Raw genomic sequence first — 6,070 nt, 5'->3', positions numbered from 1 at the left:
CCGAACCCAGCTCCCCAAGTGAAGAGAAAGAGAAAGGAAGGAAACCATAACCCGCTACCGCGCACAAATTATTATTATTATTATTATTATTATTATTATTATTATTATTATTATTGTTATTATTGTTGTTATTTTTGTTGTTGTTGTTGTTGTTGTTGTTGTTGTTGTTGTTGTTGTTGTTGTTGTTGTTGTTGTTGTTGTTGTTGTTGTTGTTGTTGTTGTTGTTGTTGTTGTTGTTATGTATTCGCAATATCAAATTTTAGTATGAATCTCTAATTATTGGTGACATGTTACATTATATATTCCAACCTGGGAATATTAATTTACAAATTTTGTAAATTTTACTAAATTGTCTTACAACCTTTCGTGCACTTTATTAGTTTTCTGTGTACTTTTCAACTTGTATTTTGTCAATCAAGTTATAAATCAAATATCTTAGTCGATAAATAGATTATAAATCAAATGTCTTAACGGAAATGTTGAAGTTATATGCTCCAAGGATATAAATTGGATCTTTTAATGCAGATCAAGGTAAATATTTTGCATGGTTTTTGATTGGAATCCGATGATCATTCTCCAATCAATTGTTTCAACTTTGAATGCTTTCAAGCCTTTAAATCATTTTTTGGTTTCCATCAAATATTTTCTTCTAGCACTCTCAATATTTTTTTGAGAAATGTTTATTTTTTTTGCAATGATTTGTATATATTTTTCTTTTCTCATAATCAATTGTTACGAATATTTTTTAATTATCACCCCATTTCTCTTTTTTGTCTATTTCTATATTATCACTCTTTTTTCTTTAATTTCTACTTTGGTACGTGCTTTTTATCAAATGCTTCTTATAAGGTTTTTAAAAATTACAAAATAAATGTCATCGTTTAAGGGTAAAATTCTCACATTACTCCAACAATTGCAAACTTTTTCCTAATCTTAATTATTGCGCACAAGCAAATGAAATGATAATTAAAAAAAGGGTTATTTCATAACAATAATCCATCCTATTGGTGGTCTGCAATAATCACTCCATCCTATCAATAATTCCAATTAAATCCAACCAAACACCATACCTTATAATAACGAACCAGCTGATATTTTATGATGTTTATTTGTATCAAATAAACCAAGTTCTTGATTCATCACTTGAATATTTTACACATAAACTTCACATATACCGGCAAGGTTGTCCAAAAACTATCAAATATTCCAACATAAACTTCAAAAAATATCAGTTGGTTTGTTATTAGAAGGTATGGTGCTTAGGTTGGATTTAATTGAGATTATTGATAGGATGGAGTGATTATTCCAGACCACCAATAGGATGGATTATTGTTATGAAATAACCCTTAAAAAAATGGAAGTATAATAATACAAATTGTGCATCCTTATTTCTTTGGAATTCATTGGGATAAGCGTTAAAACTTCACATAAAAGTTCACCAACAACAAGAGATATAGAGATGAATCTAATTGACAAGAGATATAGAAATGAAACTAGAATGATGTCATTGTTGAACAGATACATTTTCTCGTGTATCCTCTCAAAAACTGCTCACATAAAATTTATTTTAAAAAATATTAAATGCGTATTTAATCTAAAGTTTTATTTGTATAAGTCACATGTCATCAATTCATTGTTAATCTCTACCCTTTAAAAAGAGGGAACTTGCTGAGTTGCTGCACTGTAGCAATGAATAGTGCACAGCAAATTCTCCCTCTACCGTTGATTCCCTCCTTGCAATCTCCTCCCTCCATTTCTCTTTTACTCTCAACCACACCTTTACGACATATTCTTGACTCTCATCCACTCCTTTTCATCTCAGTCCTCTTCACTACTCAACAACTCATCGACCTCTCTAACCCTTAATCTTCCTTTTCCCGATTCTTAATAGTTTTGGGTGTTCCTGATTTTGTACAATGGTTGGTACGAAATTCAAGCGAAAGTCTAATCATGAAGCTTCCTAAAGAGGTACTCCGTATATTTTTCAATCTGCTTGTGTATTTCATTTCAAGTGTGTTTTTTGTTGCTTAGTAACAATTAGTTTGGTGTGGATTTCGATTGATGAATGTTTGTATATCTGTATTGGTTTAGATTTTATATTTGTTTGTTCTTGCTTTGGTGAGTGTACTCATGTGATTTGTTTTTCGGTTCATTTGTTTTTTCTTAGCAACATACTCGTATAATTGCGATCTTTGATATTTGATTGTAGTTGTTGGGACGGATGATGAGTGAGATAAGGTTTGTTCAGGCTTTAGATCATATCAATTCGGATATTATTTAGCTTGGGACTTGGAATTCAATCTGAATTTCCTCTACTTCGGTGCGCTGCTACTTTTTCCACCATCAACAGTTACAGGTATGTTGATTCTTGCGTACATTTACAATCCAATTCTTTTACGAGCTTTTAGTATGTTTTGTTTGGCTATTTCCTACTGGCTTATGTAGTTTGGTTCTGATTAGTATGGTGAGTATTGAATGGGTTTGTGATATCTATAGCCTACTTTCTTCTTCACCAGAAAGTTGGTAGCAAACACCGCAACAGTGGCTAAATCTTACGCTGTTTTGACAACTTTGATTGTGTAGCTGGATCCTTCAAATCTCCATGTGATTAATCGAAAGGTCAATTGAAGTCGTTTATTTAAATAGCGGTAATTAAATTGCTATTAGTCTTAATATAAGATGGGTCAATAAGGCTTGATAACTTAAACAGGAGTACTTACAATGTAATTACCCCTTTATTGTGTGAACACCTCGACAACTCAAGTCATTACAACTCCTACCAAGAATTGAACTTTGCACCTGAATAAATCATCATAATATTTTCGATACTAGAATTGAACTTTGCAACTGAATAAATCATAAAATTTTCGGAACTTGATTCAACATATATAATCGAATTACAACTCGATAAAGATAAATCTACATCCTAGGAACTGTCGAACCTCTGTCTCAGTCAATAGTCTAAGACTTCACTGGTTCTTATACTCGACACGAATGGATCCTACTATATTTCCGAAACTTGGTTCAACATAATAATCAAATTACAACTCGATAACAGGAAACTGTCGAACCTCAGTCTCAGTCATTAGTCCAAGACTTCATTGGTTCTTCTATTCGAAATACAATAACTGCAACAAACATTTCTAAAAATTCAGAACATAGCGAAACCTCCCGACGACATAATAAAATGTGATACAACTCAAGGAACTATAATCTCCCCAAGTCCTACTTTCTTCTTCACCAGCTCCAGTATCTCCATAGCCTACTTTTTATCCTGAGTTGTTCGGTACAGTAGGCTTGATGACTTTAGCAGACAAACTGTATCTATCTAAAACCCTTAAAAAGAATGAACTTGGAGTAATTGTAGCGATGAATAGTGTGCAAGCAAGTCTCCCTATGCCGTTGGATCTTCCCCTTTGTATCTCGCCCCTCCCTTTTTCCTTCACTCACAGCCACATTCTTATCTTTCCATTCTGTCGTTCTAACCTTTCATTCTCATCCAACTCTCTCTTCTCACTCCTCAATACAACTCCTTCCGCCAACCCTAGCAAATCCTCTCAAAAGTCTTTTCTCTGAATTCCTTTTTTTTTCGTTTATTCAGATCTTTTTCTTTATTATTTTTGTTAGGGTCTTATAATGATTCCTTTTTTTATATTGGTTGTTGTTGGTGCTGTGTGAGATTGGTTATCTCATCGATTTGTTTATGTAGGGGCCCTGCTATTGTAGTAGTTAGAGTCAAAGGCAGTTCCTTTATAAACTTAAGTTACATGTTTTGCCTTCCCTTTGGAAGAAAGTTACCTGCGTGCCTCTGTGACAGACTATTTTTCTTTGCACCGACTGCTACTCGTAAATTGTCTTGCTTTTTTGATTCAGATTTAAAATTGGCTTTTTTTCTTATTGTCAGTATGCAGAGCTGCGAATCGGGAGCCATTACCTTTTATTTGCCTGGTAATGTGCATTTCATTCCTGTAACTCCTATAGTTTTAAATGGCTACACCGGTGTCGCAGTTGTGTTATCAATTTACCCATTTTAAACTGCATTGTTAGTTAGCATTTGGTGACCGTCCATCCACTCACATGCCTTATTAGCTCTCTCTTAATTATTCATCCTTTGCTCGTTTTATTCCATTTCTACTCGCTTACTTATTTCACATGATTCACATTACCTTTGAAGGGCTATGGTTAACTCAATTGGTCATTGTCTCTGCCTTAATGTGTACCACTAATTAGGATCATCATTTTGGTCACGGCTGAGTATCACATCTATCTTGCTTGTTGCGATTTTGGTGGTTCGGAAACTGTGTTTGCCTAATTTTTCCAGTATTTTCTCTTTGTTCGTCTCTGATTTTATTTTGAAAACAGTGTGCGCCCAGCCATTCTGGTGCGCTCTCGTCAAACTGGAGTTTAGGACGGTGTTTTATTGTCCAGGTTTATGAGTTAAAATTAAAATCAGGCACTCACGCAAAAGAACTGACTATGTTGACGCAGTGCATTATAATGCTTCCTATGTTTTATATTGGTTGTTTACGGTTCCGTGTGAACTTCGCAATCCCATCGTTTATGTTAACGGGTTTTGACACTTCTGCTGGTGGCTAGATTCTAGCTAATAATTTTTAGAGATGCTAATGGTGGTTATTATTTTAGCTTCCAATGCCTTCCGTGTTGCTGACGGTCCTACCTGTTTAGTAGATTTTCTTTGCTGGTTAAGTTTTTTTTTTTTTTTTTCCTATCGTTCCTATTTAGTATCTCATTTTGGACTCCTTGTGTTTAGCATTGATAGGCCATTGGTCAATGCATTCCTGCACCCTTTCGGGGGTAAGGAGACGTTGACCGTGAACGATAAATTCTCACATAATAGAATAGTTACGATTTTTAAAATAAGAGAGTTGCAATTGTTGTTCTGGTCAGTCCAATATGAATTTTTACAATGTAAGTCTACATATATGTGGAGAAATTATTGGTGTTTAAACACAGGCTAGCTGAACGCTAAATTTTGGATTGTTGTCAGTCGTATCTTGTTTTATAATTTGTACTTGTGCTGTTTGTAATTTGCAGATATTGAATCTTGCTCAATGCTCATGACAAGTCGAGTATAGAAAGAAGAGTGCATGCTGTTATAGAGATATTTGCTGAACGCGGCCTGGGCTCACCAGCGGTAGCAAACAAAGTGAGCCTCAACCAATTCCATACAGTATAGGAAATGTTGGGAGTATTTCCCTCTTTCTTTGTAGTATATTCTTTGCTCCAGGTGAATTTCATGTTGATTTCTGCTGAACTCTGATCCAGTTGGCCATGTAAGTGGTGCAGTTTATTCATTCCATATTTGTTCCTTACTTTCAGTAGTACTCTGTATATTTAGTCAACACTCCAATATTTTTTTGTAGCTCGGTAAATATTTGTTGGTGTTGGTGCCTGGGTATCAGAGGTTGGAGAAGGAGATATCTAAGTCAAAGGCCGCGAGTGGTGGCCGAGAGTGGAAGAGATTTAGGGACGCACATTGTGGTATTCCAGTGGAGGTAATATTGTTGCCAGTTTAGGTTTATAAATTTATTGTCCATTAGCTTCTGCGAAGAACTTTCTGTAGTGTTGATTTTTACTGATTAATCATTGGCTTTATAAACTAATGGTGCATTCCAATGAGAAGAAATTGATTTAAAGATCTATAATTTATGGGGTGAACATGATTGTTGCAGGTTTTAGTGGCTTCAAGTGGTGCATCAGGCCTCGGGGTGAAAAAAACACAAGGTTAGTGGGCAAAGAATGTAGTAAATTTAATTGTTTTAGCTTATAATATATGAGGGAATTTAATACACGGTGACCTTCTTTGAGAGGGTGCTGAAGAGAAGCAAAATTAGGAAAATTAACTTGCAGGATGTTTCAACAGAAAATCCTCCAGTCCATCAATTGGCACATGACTTGTCGTGGATGCTGCCACCTCTTCTGAAATTATGTTCAGTTGTTCACTCACATGAATTAACATGCTATTAAAGTTCAGACTGAAACTTGATCTAGGATTAGGCATCTGGGCTGATCGTAACTGTTGCGCCACAACTGTGACAGAAATTAACCT

General features: G+C 34.9%; 1 long non-coding RNA gene across 1 annotated transcript; it reads left to right on the top strand.

Moving 5' to 3' along the window:
* Window positions 1-1,820: 1,820 nt before the first annotated feature.
* Window positions 1,821-5,851, top strand: LOC141606249 (uncharacterized). The gene is made up of 6 exons (XR_012526615.1): window positions 1,821-1,968; window positions 2,210-2,356; window positions 3,905-3,948; window positions 5,056-5,294; window positions 5,385-5,516; window positions 5,694-5,851. It is a non-coding gene; the product is annotated as an uncharacterized LOC141606249 (long non-coding RNA).
* Window positions 5,852-6,070: the final 219 nt, after the last annotated feature.

Source organism: Silene latifolia, chromosome 10 (assembly GCF_048544455.1).
Source record: "Silene latifolia isolate original U9 population chromosome 10, ASM4854445v1, whole genome shotgun sequence".
Taxonomy (NCBI): domain Eukaryota; kingdom Viridiplantae; phylum Streptophyta; class Magnoliopsida; order Caryophyllales; family Caryophyllaceae; genus Silene; species Silene latifolia.
This window is presented reverse-complemented; position numbering and strand designations above follow the sequence as displayed.